A 14,072-nucleotide genomic window follows, 5' to 3' on the forward strand; every position below is an offset into this window, starting at 1 on the left:
TCCATTTTTAGACACTTATCAGAGTAGAAATGCTCTTCAGAATAGTGTTTGTGGATCCTGACTTAGTATTGTCTGTAAGAATGCAAATGAACTGTGTATGCAAACTTACTTGTAGAGACAGCAGACCAAAGGTTAAATCATGGCCCCACTCAAGTCAGCTGGAGCCATGCCATGACTTCAGTGGGGCCAGGACTTCACCCAGAGACCTGAGAGGAATAAAGTTCCCATTTCATATCTCTAGTGCTAGTACTGTGCTCCTGTTTTCTTCTATCCCTTAGCTACTTCTGAGATTGACCCCAGCCTCTTTCTGCTGCCAAAAACATCCTTTCTATTGGTTCCCTTAGTTTTCTCACTTTTCTGAGCATGCTGGTAGGGCCCTGTTATACAACCTCTGTGTTGCCATATCTCAAGATTTCCTCGTAATAATGTTTTGGATGGAGCAGGTCTTAGGAGAAGCTCCAGCCCTCTCTTGAATTTCAGCCTTGTGTGGGGGCAATAAGCCCTGTGATTGGCTGTTCTTCCCCAGGAGGCAAGGAAGTGGGGAAGGCAGCCACCCAGGGCTGCTTCAGAAGGCAGATAGAGATCTCCCTTCTCTACTCAGGAGCAGATAGGAGCTTTCTGGGAAGGTAAGAGGGAAGGGACCAGCAGCTCAAGGCACCTGCTTCTTTCTCCCTGCCCACTCTCTGCTCCTTCATCTCCCCAGTAAATTTCTGCAACAGCAGGCCTGGGAAGGGGGTGAAGAATCTTTAGAGCTGCTCTCCGCCAAGGAAGAGGGAGAAGAGAACCTCACTGCAGCTTCCTCCTTAGGCCTGGGAGAGGGAAGAATCCAAAGAAGAGCAGAGGTGTGCCTAGAAGAGCAAAACTGCAGTGAGTGCCAAATTCATATGGGGGGTTGGAGTGCCTAATTAACTGATGTAGGAGCTACGAGGCACATCACTAATTGCAGGGTGGGACAGGCAGATGTGGGGGTGGGAGAACACAGAATTAGTTAATTAGAACGATTGGGTTTGTGAGAGAAGCTGGAAGCTCTGTATCATCAGTCAGCCAGTGGCAGCTTCAGCAGTGGAGAATAAAACAACCTTACTCACTACATGTGGGAGAGCTGTCAACACGAATTGTGTCCCAGACAAACTGGGCGCTCAAAAATCAAAGGGCCAAAAAATCCACAATATAATTTTAAAACATCAAGATTTTGGGCCCAGTCTCACGATTTTGCAGAGTCTGACTCATGATTTTTGAACTTCTGGGTTGGCAGTACTGCAATCTGTATATGCTCTTACACAGAGTGGAAAGGTAAATGCCTGCAGAGCTGTTTATGGGGGGAGGAACTTCGGCATAAAGAAGAGAAGGATATGAAGCATGGAGAAGGAAGAATGAAAATCTGGAGATGCTGAGGTAATTGGCACAAATGCCCAGGGTGAGCCAGCATTGTTCATAATGGAACAAATAATGAAGAGGAGGAAGACCTAAATTTGGAGTTATCTTTATATGTGTGTAAAGAGGCTATAGCTATGCAGGAAATGGATTTCCTGGCCTATGAATATTTTTGAGACTTCAAAAATGTTTCCCTTTGCATAAGGACAAAATTGAAACTTTTTGAAGTTTTTTCAGCATCAAACCTGGGAGGGAGAGAGAGGCCTATACCAGACCAGCCAGTAGCCTGATAAATAAGAAGCTCGGCTGGGATGCAAGAGACTCAGACCAGAGACTTGAAGGTGGATCAGGCAGAGCAGGGACCTGAAACTGGTTCTTCCACATCCCAGGGGCATTTCTTACCCAGCAGGTTATTGACTTTTCTGGGAAGCAGTGGGGTCCCTCTCCCTGTCTTTCTGGCTTTGACCAGGAATTCCAGCCTGGACCTGAGAAACTTTCCTGACAAGTTTCACTGAGGCTGATACATTCCCATGAATCAGCATTTTCTGACCAACATTTAGTCAAAATTATTCCTGACTAGCTCTAGCTATAGCATGTATCTATGTGGTTTTATAAAATGTTTTGGGATGTTTTGGAGCCATTAAGAGATAAAGAAAACCCCTAAACAAAAAGTGTATGAATATCAAAAAGTATAGATTGCCTTTTCTCTATCACGAAAATAAACAAGGGACACTTTATTAATTACCTAGGAATTGTCAGTGGGAGGGCAGTAACTGCTTGAAATCATTAACAATTTGTAGATTGTGAAAATCTGAGGTGAAAGAACCTGAAATATGTGCTGTGTTGGAGCAAGACAATCAAATTCAACACTGAAAATGACAAAACAATCAGTCCAGGTACTGTACTTAATTAATCCCATGTGTTATAAGGGGTTTGATGCCACTAGATAGAACATGTTCAAAAATGGCAGGTGAAATATATTTTGCCTTTCAGACTCGTAACTTATCTTCAGAAGTTGTTGACACTTCTCTCTTCTGTTGCCTCTTAGGCTAAGTGGCTAACTGATATTTGAGGCCTTGCAGGATTATTTCTACTGGGATGAGAAATCAATGATACAAGTCAGGGGTATTCTTTGGTGTAACCTTGTTTATTTGTTTTAAAAGTACCTAAAAGCTCTGTTTACCCAGGTACAGTAAAAACAGGAGGCAGGTTCCTTGCTCAGAAATCCCCGTATCTGCCACTCAAACAAGTTGTGAGCCCAAAAAACTGTCTCTTTGCTTCCCCTCAGAGCCACGCTCACACAGCTGGTTCAGTCCCTGCTGGTTTTCTCTGCTTCCAACCCTGCCTGCATCTGCAGCCAGGGAGACCTCAGTGCAGGTTAGTGCCTCAGGCAGTTGCCTGTATTGTCTGCAGCTGTTTCATTATATAAAGGGGTTTAATTGCTCCTTCCCTTGAACCTGAAAGAGGATGCTTGGTACATCCATTGGCTTTGAGATCTGTGATTGTCTTTGGATTTCAAACCCACCTGATGGCTGCCACAGCCATTACTGCCTTTCAGCATAACACTTACTGTAAATTGCAAACTCCACACAGTCATTGTAGCAAAGAATGCACATCATTGTCCTTTCCTTAACAAGAGTCTAGCCTTATGTTGTAGAATTTGCACATGGAAGTTAGGGCAACAGTGGAAAATGCATGCAAGTGACACACACAGAAATGGAGTGTTTGGGGCATTCCTGTGTTGATCAAAGTGTGGCCCAAGGAGAACTCCCAGATGGTCTGTGGAGTGATGCATTATTGAAATTAGAGGTGGTTGTGCCATCTTAGAAAGATTAAATTGCTCTTGCATCAGTCTCTCCAAGCTGATCTTCCTTGTTGTATGCCTGCTAATGCTCCCTTGTATGCTGTACCAGATGGGGTTGCTGTAAACAAAGTCTAGTAATGAGCCTTTCTTCTGCAGTTCTTTCTTTGATGTAAACTTCAACCATGATCAGCCTGGCTGATCACATCAATATCTCAGTGGGACAGAACTAAACTGCAAAGTCACCTGGAAGGGTCAGAGCACTGAAGGTTGCAGGTAACAAGAGGAGATGTGGTGAAGTCTTGCGTCTGGAGAGAGGAAACGTGAGGGGACCATAATCAAGTAGTGAGATCTGTTACAAAAGCAAGTTTGTTACTTTTTCAAATGACAGCATGGAAGGTCTGTGCAATTAGGTGTGGGAAGGGGAACAACCTCTCTCTTAAGTGTTCCACAAGTTGAAAATGTTGAGAACCACAAAGATATTCCATTACAGCAATAACTTACAGGGCAGGTAGAACAACAATTTCTTCTTCTTTGTTTTAAAAAAAAAAAAAAAAAAAAACCAACAAAACAGAGAGAGAATCAAGAGAATCATACAAATTGGAACAAAAACTTCCTTTGTGCATTGAGATCTACGAATGAAATGTAAGAGTGAGGGACTATTTTATGTCAAGTTCCACAGTGAGGTGGTGCAAGAATGTGCCATACTCTGCATTTGCCTAGGTATTTACAAATTCAATCACAAATGTGGCAGTGATGCTTTAAGATGTGGTGATTGCTGGCCAAACATAAAATCACACAGTCCTTGCCCTAAAGAATTTAAAAATCTCTAAGACCAAAGATGAACCAGGGCAGGGGGAATTCAAGATAGCCATGCTGGTACAGTTTGTTGGCTGCTAACCCACTGCTGTGCTGCAGTGTGACTCTCTCCTCCCGTCCCATTCCCAAGGGAGCCCAAGTGCACAGTGAGAGTAATGCTGCTTTAAGCAGCAGTATCCTTCCATAATTTTAACTGAAGGAGCCAGGCATGTGGTTCTCAGGGTGGGAAAACCTACAGGTTAGTGCAGATCCCTCTCCTCCTGCCCATAACTCCTTTTACTCTGAAGCCTCTCTTTCAAATAGTTCTTTTACTATGCAGGACTAGTAGCAGTTGTTTGTAGGCTTTCACAACAGCTGCCCCATTTGGAGCCTGATTGCCCAGCCCACCGGATCAGTGTGTGGTGGTGATGATTGTGTTGGGAGGTCAGGGGAATGACTAAATAAATCATGTCTCATTGACCGTATCTCTCAACTCTGCATTAGTCTTGAAAGTCAGAGCTATTCAAAAATATAGTTGTGGTTCCCTAACTATGGCTTGCGGACAGCTGACTGATGACCACATGATGCTGGCTCTTTGTTTCCATCTGCTAAATTGTGTTAAAAGGCAGCTCAGTCTACCTTAAATGCTTCCCTAATATAATCCTTGTAGCCTGAAGGTCTAGAACTGTTTCTCAATGTTTTTGTGCTGGTGACGCCCTTTGAATTAAAAAAAAAATATATAAAAATTGTGAGTCGCCCTAGAAAAAATTGTGACATCCCCTTCCTCCCCCTTCCACTTTAAACTCAGGGCTTCAGCCCTTTGTGATGGGTGGGGCTGAAACATGTAAATTAGCTTTGTGGGAGGGGGGCCTTGTGGCAATTGCCTTGCTTCATAACCCTAAAGCCAGCCCTGCTTGTGACCCTCCCCCCACACTCCTCATGTGACCCCCCCGGGGGGGGGTCACAATCCCCAAATTAAGAAACACTGCCCTGGAGGGTAAAGAGCACTCTGCTCCTGTCTGTTAATTAATAGGGGAATGGAATACAGCCATAGAGCTATTTCATCTGCATAAGCCATTGACCCAGATGATAGAAGCTCCAGAAGGAAAAGAGCAATCTGTCCTCAACTACTGGTGAACATCATTCAACCCAGCATTCCTCTAGTGACTCTTTGGGAGCCACCATAACTGTATGCAAACTCAGAATTGGTTGGGTAGTTGAACTGAACTGCGAAGACAACAGGGGATGTATGTTGGTATAGGAAATTGTGTTCCGTGGGGCAAGGAGTCTGTTCAAGGATCTTATATGCCCCTGATTCTTCTACACTGAAGGCTCTGTGCTGTTAAGAGGACTTCGCAGAGATGATGCTGATGGAGATGACTCTGTGATGGTGACGTGTGCAATGCAGCGAGGGCTCTTCATGGAAGCTAGTGATCACAGCAGCAGAATTAAGTGAACTCTGGTAAGGTCTTCTCCTACCCAGCTACTAAATGAAGCTGAAATCAAATCGTTGGCGTAGGGGATGAAGCCTCAGAACAGGACCAACCTGCACTTCTCAGTGCACCAGAAAGAGGCCTGCCCCAGTGCACGTCAGGACTCTGAGACTGGTACCCAGTGACACCAAACTATGAGTGGAGTTCAGCAGATGGGGAAGAGGAAAGCAATGTGGTAAAGGAACAATCGCCTTTTGGACGTTCACCCGGACAGGTGGGGAACTGAGTTAATCGACTCCTGCCACAGTGGCGGCCTGTTTTACTTCTCATTCATATAGACAGTGTTGCTGTGCTTTCCCAAGTAGGTGCTGTGTTTCTTTTTCTCCTAATAGTTTGCCTTCTTTTATACACAGACATGGTGCTAACAAGTGGGGAAGTGTTGCCTATGGAGGGCACTGAGGGAAGGTATTTAGTGATCCCAGAAACTCTAGGTGGGGCTCAAGCCAGTGGTGTTTGTTAGTTTTAAGAGGATCCCCGAGGTATCTGAACCTGGCCCTTGTTGCTGCCATCAACCACCTGGCAGAAGGGTTACTCTTAAGTGTAGCTGAAAGTCAGCGCTGTTCTATAGCTGTGGTAGCTGGGCCAAATAATCCACCACCTGTACGGTCTCACTCATACAACCAATGAAATTGTTGCATGAAAATCAGCTGCAGAATAAGGATGGTGATTGGTTAGTTACTTCTGATATCACAATGGTCTAAGTTGAACCAATGGCATACATGCCTTACTGTAGCTGAAAGCCCCTGCTATCCAAGAGGTGTAATCTGTAAAGTCAAAATGGTTGAGGACTTAAAAATTAGCAGAATGAATTCCAGTGGTAATCAAACCTGGAGATATTCTAAACAAAACCAGATCTCAACCATGCTTGTAGTTGATGCAATGGGATTTGCCTGCTTTTTGATCTGAGGCCTGTTGTCAAAACCAAGTGTGGGGCTCTTGCTGTGGGGACAGGTGTAGATCAGGCTGTCATAGTGATGGTGATATTTCTCTTGGTCTGGTGGTGGGGGATTCCAGATGTGCATTTGCTGGCCGAGGCACAGCCTGACTGGGATCTGGCTGTGCATCTCTGCCTCCTGTTCAGATGAAAACAAAGCATTTGGGGGAGGGTAGAGATGGTGCAACAAACTATAAAAGCCAAAGTTAGGACCTCCTGATGGCAAAAATAAATTGCCAAAAATGTAATTCTGCATGAAATTTTGGGACCTAGATGTGGGTCAAAGATGGCATAGGTCCTGATCCTACAATCTGATCTATGCAAATACAATTAATTTAGTGGGACTCCATATAGATAGAAGAGTGCACTTGCAAGAATCTGATTGTGGTATCAGACCCATAGTAGTTATCTATTTTTGTATCTCATCTTGTGTAATGAACAGAAGAAATAACTTTAACACCTTATTGATATTGGTCTAGCTCCATTTAACAGCCATAGATGTGAAATGGGTGACTGTACAGCTGTCCATTGGGAGCCTGTTGCATGTATGTGTGTGTGTATTGTTTTGCAGGCAATAGAAAAAAGCAGACAAATTCTAATAAATTTCCTTTGGATAAGAAGGCTAGTTTTATTCCAAATAATATATTTTAAAGGAGGCTTCTAAGACTTCTGCATTGTACCTGCATTTTTCAGAAAGTGATTTCTCTCTAGGTTTGTGGAAATATATGACGTGTCGTGGAAAAGAATCACCCTGCTACATTTTAGAGTTGGATCGGGTGCAGCTTTAATTGTGACACACACACACACACACACACAGTCACATAATCATAGCTATGGGGAATACTATAGCCATAGGGAAAACCCAGGTGGCTATAGGGAAGTCAAGCAGCGTGTCTGGATGCTGGGCAAATGTACTTCAACTGGCTAACAGATACAAAAGACTTATATAGGAGTTGCTTAGGTTCATTTACATGTTGATCGTATAGTGGAATTTGATTAACAATTTATACTTAACAGAAAAGACAATCACAATGCACAGTGGGGCACACCAGATGCCCTCACAGGAACGCCCAATGAGTCACTTGATTATACAATCAGGTTTTCAGGGACCCTGGCTAACACCCGAAGATGGGTGGTGACACAATACTTGTTCAAATGCTAATTTGTATGGAGTAAGTCTCTATGGGGCCAGTAAGACAAAGGGGGCAGGTACTGGTACTTATCAAAACAGTTGAAGTCTGTTCAGACTTCAATAAGGCTTAAGGCTCATAACAGAGACTTGCCTCTCGGGTGTGGTTCAGAGACCTCTTGTGGGGTTTTAACATCTTTATCCTAATTTCAGTTGAGGCATTCTGTTAATGGTTTGCCTGGGGCTTCTATTTCAGTTTCAGGCTACAACTTCAGGCCAGGCCTTCCATGACCAGTTTCAGGCCAAGCATTCTATTAATAAATGTAATGCTTATTTCTTTGATTCCACACATGACTGACATAAATAGACATGACCTGTCAGTTTGGAACAATTTCCAATCTAGATGAGGCTCAGTGGTTATCCCATATTTGTGGAGCAATTTGGCACATTTCTAATTCAACTCAGTAAATCAGACTTGCTTTTCTGTAGACGCAACACACAGACTAGTCTAGTTTAGCTAAACAGAAATGGTTCTTCACAAAAATGACCATAATGTATGTATAGGAAGAAATATCTTCCTGATAATATTGATATTCAAGTTGTATGAAAACACTACAACACAACAGGAGAAGACAATTTAAAAGTCATTAACAAAAATGATCAGAGTGCCTATGCAAAAGAATATCAAGGGTATTTATAAAGACACATTGGAATGTGAACCAGTTCAATAAAATCACTTATGGGGAGTCCTGTTGTTCCGAAAGGGATCTTATTAAATAATAAGTTGAGGGGCCCATTCAACCTCATTCCCTGAACAAAAATCCACGTGCAGTTGTTCACCTAATTACCTGTATCTGTCACCTAAGTGGTTTGACTAAACACAGACACTAGATAAGGCAAAACAAGTAAACAGATTTTATTAGGGGTGGATACAGATGGAATAAGGGAATAACTGCACAAATCCCAATGAACCTCAATAAAACAAAACACTGGTGTCGCAATAGTAGAAGTTAAACTCCAGTCCCGCTACCTCTGAACTTAACCCTTGGTTTTTCTAGCCTTTGGTAACACTTTACTGTTTTCTTCTGTCCCCTCCAGGGAGTGCTGGTCACGATCTGTCCTGGATGCTTGGCTGGAACCAGCTTCTGTCAGGTAAGTTTCCTCTTTTAGGTCCTCTTATGGATTGATGGTATCTCATCTGCTTCTCTTCCTTGTCCTACTCTGCGCAAATAGACAATTTCCCTCTCCACACTACCACTATAATGGGCAGCCCCGAGCCATTGGGCTCGCTGGCTTATATAGACTCTGAGTTTGAAACCTTCCAATCATGAGGCTGGAAGCCTTCCCACCTAAAACTCCACCTAGGATACACAACCGTATCTCCTCAGAGCTTCCCACCACTGAGTCATGGGCAGATCTCAGTTAGCTGGCAAGATGCCAGCCTTTGTCACGCTGCCAGGCACAAGGCTGTCTCCATGTTTTCCAAGATGGAGTTTCATGGTCCTTTTTTACAAATACATTCTAAACACATAGAAGGGTCTGTATAACAACACTTAAAAATCTCAGGTAACACTGGATATATTTTTCTGACTGACGTTATAACTAGCACTTTAATATGAACAATTGTTCCTTTCATTAAAAAGAAGTTGTTTGTGCATTATACCAACAAGCTGATAAAAGAGGACAAATAGTTTCTATTTCCATCAACTGTTCTTGGAACTTTTGAACTGTGTGTTTTGGAACCAGGAACTTCTCACTACTGAATGACTTCTGGATTAAAAGTAGAAGCAATACTGTCTATTTCAAGGTACATATAAAGAAACTATTTAAAACTAAAAATGCTGTTGGCAACACTTACAATGTGGTTATTTTTCAGTGTTCTGCAGACTCCATAAAGGAAATCCTTTAAATACCAAATTTATTTGGATCACTTAAGGATTGGAATTGCCCTGGTCTTAGCAGTAACTACTCCATCTATAACAGGTTCTAGCTTGATAAACCCACCTGTACTGTGTCTCCTGGAGTCCTTAAAATATTCTTGAACCTAAACTCTGTCTCTGATACCTGCCTGCAGAAGTCTCCATCCTGCTCCCATGGAAGTTATGCCACTGATTTCAATGAGCACCAGTTTGGATCCAGAGTGAGTGTCGATACAGTTACCTACCTGAATTAGTACCAATTTCATCCAAACCATTGGTTTTTCATCTCCAACTCTCCTGCACATTGATATAGTCACTCCCTTTCATTAAGTCCTGCCTTACATCAGCTTAGAACCTACTACTTGCTCTGTTTTGGCTTTCCTCTGCTGCCAATCCCTCTGTCCTTTCCTTGCTCTCCTTGCAGGGATTCACAGAGTTCTCCTTCACATTTGTTCCTATGAGCAATACTAAATTTTTCTGCATTCTACAGCACACACTGTGAAGAAGGGCCATGTCCTTCATTATCTTTTCGGATCCTACCAGCATTTGGACTCTGCTGAGCGACTGTAACTGTCAAGGCAGCACATCCTGCCTCTGGGTGAAAGAGTCTTCATTCATCCTCTTGAGTGAGCCCCTGACCCTGCCCAAACACACTCTGATCAACTTCTAAAATCAAAGTGACATTATGAAAGGAGGTACATCAATCCTGTGATGTATCTGATGGGAAGGTTGCTGTGATGTGGGACCTTGTGGGAAAGGGTGTTAAGGGAATGGAGCAGGAACAGTCTGATCCTACCATATACTTCAAGTAAAATTAAGTAGTCTTCAAAATTATTTTGATGACATAGCTTTATTTTTTTTAGAAGCTTTAGTAAACAAAGCTGTATTTTTGGTTGATAGAAAAAGGACAGTGAGTGAACAGAAGGGGAAACCAGTCTTCCATGTGGGCTGCCCTTTAGAGAGAGGGCAAAATCTGTTTGAAAACATTCTATTTTACTTTATTTCCCCTTCCTATTTCCTTGTCACTTGTCATCAGCTTGAGCCGGTGGAAGCTCTGTATAATGCAGGTCTTTCAGCAGAGATGTCATAAGTGATTGGGAAATGAAACAACTTTCCCCGGATTTAAGAACAGGGAAGTTTGAAATGTTGTTCAATCTTCCACTCTGAGAAGTGGAAAATAGAGCATAATCCCTTTGTCAAGGGTGCTTATTAAAATGGACTTTTTAAGTGGACCATCCCTCCAATAGGAAGGTTAGGAATATGGGAGGTTAATATTGAGATTAGCCCTGGCCTCAATGGTGTTCAATAACTGCCTGAAGTTTTAGCCCTAAATACAGTACTTTCCATAGCTCTGTGTAACTTCAAAGTGCACATGGCAATCACACAAGGTGATACTCTCCAGCCATTGGAATTTGAATTATTTTGCCCTCTTCTACATGAGGGGAATGGCTCATGCTCTTTCATAGAATCATAGAAGATTAGGGATGGAAGAGACCTCAGGAGGTCATCTAGTCCAACCCCCTACTCAAAGCAGGACCAACCCCAACTAAATCATCCCAACATCCTTCCTGTAACCCCTCTCCAGGTAGTAGTCTTTCCTGATGATCTTTCTCATGAAGGTGGTGGGTTTTTCCTCCCTCCTTTAGGCATAGTCTATAGTCCAGAATTTGATGATGGTTGAAGTGTTGTGTACAGTTGAGTCAGATGACACAATGTTATCTAAGACAAATCACGTTTAGCCTTGTGTTGTCTAATTTTATTGTTCATAACTGCGTTCAAATACAGTCACACTTTATAGTACAGACCAGATTTCATTGGGCATGTCTACTTTGCATCTGGGAGTGAGCCTCCCAGCCTTGTGCACAGACTTGTGCTAGTGGGGCTCATGCTTGCACTCTCAAACTAGCTGTGTAGAGAGTGCTTTGATATGGTGGGTCGGGTCCAGAAGCTAGGCTGGGAGGCACTGCAGAGCCTGCGCTGCAATATCTATGTAGCTATTTTTTTTTTTAACTTTAGCACAAGCCTGTGGCCCCCAGCTGGGAGGATCGCTCCCAGATGCAGAGTAGACATGCCCAAAGATATAATTAAAAACAAAGGGCCTGATTCTCCTTTCATATAAATTATACACTGGTATAATGCCATTGACTTCAGTGAAGCTACTCTTGATTTACAATGATGTAAGTGGGAGGAGAATCAGACACCCCAAAGAGGCAGCACTGTTCATGCAAGCTGTTTGTTTCTTAACCAGATGGGAGTTAACAAAACATCCTCCCTGCTAGGCTTCAAAGGGAATAGTGTCCAATGTTTGCTGACTTTATCAGCTTCTGCTTTTTAATCTGGTGGAGGGGGAGGCAAATACTCTCTCGAAAGACAAGCATCTATGTTCTTTGCTGCTGCTTGTCATTCTTCACTTTACTAAGAGGTGCATTCCTAGCATGCTGGCTGTGTAAATCCTCTCCGGTTGTGTCAGTACTGCAACACTGTGCTGCTTCCGATCTCTGAGCAACCTGCTTTCGTGGATGGACTTGGCAGCCTGTGTGCAAGGCCCAGGAAGGTCACAGGAGACTCAAGAGCCTTTTTGAAAGGGGTATTTTTGGTTAAATGACTTTTCAAATTTGTTTTTACTTCCAGCCACTCAAATAAAAATATCATCCTGCCAGCTTAATGCAACTCAACCAAAGAAAGTGTCTGAGCAGAGACCGACCCAGACTCTATACATGCAAAACTCCTACACAAGACTGATATTGTGAGACCCTCTCAATGTTGGGTCTCCCATGCTGAGACATCAGCTGACTTTGCTGTATACCTTAGTGTGTTATCAGACACACTGTCCACCTGGTACAAGTGGGTCAGTCAAAATCACAGTTGCTCACTCTCAGCCCAGAAAAGCCGGGGAGGAAGAAACTCGTATCTACCACTCGACAGCTGCTCCTCTACCAAAGGAACCAGCTGGGATCTAGTTGGAATTTAAAACCAATCCTCACATATCCTCTAGAAGCAACAGCTGCCTTCCTAGTCAGGAGCCTGAAAGCATCTGGGTATCATTCTCATGGCCAATTCAGGGTGACAGTTTCCAATGTCAGGGCCTCCCCCAAAGATGTGCAGAGCCTGGGCCCTCTGCACAGAGCTGTATAAGCATGTGCTCTGTGGCCAGGATCTCCTCCCACCCTTTGTAAGTATGCTCCAGGTAACACGAACAGAACCATAAGGAATCTATTTCCTCTACAAAATATGTAATAATGGCTGCGACCATTCGGGGAATTGTCTGTGTCAAGCTATGAATTCCATTGTTTTCTGAACACCATTGGGCATTGGAATGCCTTCCTTGTGGATTTGAGCTTCCATTATGTGGCACAGACTGGCCACCTAGTGGACAGATTATGGATATGTCTGCCCTTTGAGCTGGAAGTACGATTCCTGGCTTGAGGACACATACCTCACTCTCTCTGATAGAGCTAGTAGCATGCTAACAATTGAATGTAGCTGCAGCAGCAGGAGGGGCTAGCTGCTCCAAGTACATGCCTAGCAGCTCTGCCAGGCACATGCAGGGTGGGTAGCCCCTTCTGAGGCTTGCGCTGCAGTGGCTGCTCCTATTTTCTGTGCACTAACCTGAGAGCTAGGGTAGGTATGTCTCCTCAAGCTGTGAATCACATCCGATACTTCAAGTGGAGACTTACCCTATGTCTGAGAAGCTCTGGCAAAGCAGCCAAGAGTTATCACCATGAAATGACTGTTCCTTATTGGAATAGTAGAGTTTCTACCGGGGGGGCATTGACTTTGAAGGTCTCTACACAGAAGCTGACAGATGGGAGGGCAGGTGCCTGGTTCTCCTCCCCCACTCTAACTTTAAGGACATGGGAAGACAGGGGACGGAGTCCATTTTTAAAGGGGTGCTTCTCTAAGCAAGGGAGATCATTCCTCTGTCAGATGCAAGATGGCCAAGCCAAGAAGGCCAGAAGGGCGTAAAGATTTGGACCAAACCCAGGATTCACAGAAGTGATCAGATCAGGGGGCCTGCATTCTGGAGTTTGTTGTTTTCCATAGATGTGTAAGTCTCATGCTTTTGGAAGGCCTGGTCTACACTTACCTTCAAATTTGGTGGCAGTTGATGGGAGTTACGCAAGCTACAGAGAGTAGCTTGCGTAACTCCCGTCGACTTCATGACTCCTCTTCTACGCAGCATCTTCACTGTGCTGCTCCACTTGAGGGGGTGGTTTTAACGCATCAACTTCTGGATCGATTGAGCGGGTCTTCACTGACCGCTCAATCGATCCAGCTAGATCGATCTGACGACTTTTGCCGCCATCAGTGAAGACATACCTGTTGTGGAAAAGAATCACCCTGCTACATTTTAGAGTTGGATCGGGTGCAGCTTTAATTGTGACACACACAATCACATAACCATAGCTATGGGGAATACTATAGCCATAGGGAAAACCCAGGTGGCTATAAGGAAGTCAAGCAGCATGTCTGGATGCTGGGCAAATGTACTTCACCTGGATACCAGATACAAAAGACTTGTATAGGGGTTGCTTAGGTTCATTTACATGTTGATCGTATAGTGGAATTTGATTAACAGTTTATACTTAACAGGAAAGACAATCACAATGCACAGTGGGGCACA

General features: G+C 43.7%; 1 long non-coding RNA gene across 1 annotated transcript; it reads left to right on the forward strand.

Moving 5' to 3' along the window:
- Nucleotides 1–259: 259 nt before the first annotated feature.
- On the forward strand, nucleotides 260–12,785 carry LOC137163712 (uncharacterized). Its single transcript, XR_010922801.1, has 4 exons — nucleotides 260–867; nucleotides 1,285–1,395; nucleotides 8,628–8,681; nucleotides 12,080–12,785. It is a non-coding gene; the product is annotated as an uncharacterized lncRNA (long non-coding RNA).
- Nucleotides 12,786–14,072: the final 1,287 nt, after the last annotated feature.

The sequence above is a fragment of the Emydura macquarii genome, unplaced genomic scaffold (assembly GCF_026122565.2).
Source record: "Emydura macquarii macquarii isolate MOO-44397 ecotype Brisbane River unplaced genomic scaffold, CSIRO-AGI_Emac_v2 contig_2636, whole genome shotgun sequence".
Classification (NCBI taxonomy): domain Eukaryota; kingdom Metazoa; phylum Chordata; order Testudines; family Chelidae; genus Emydura; species Emydura macquarii.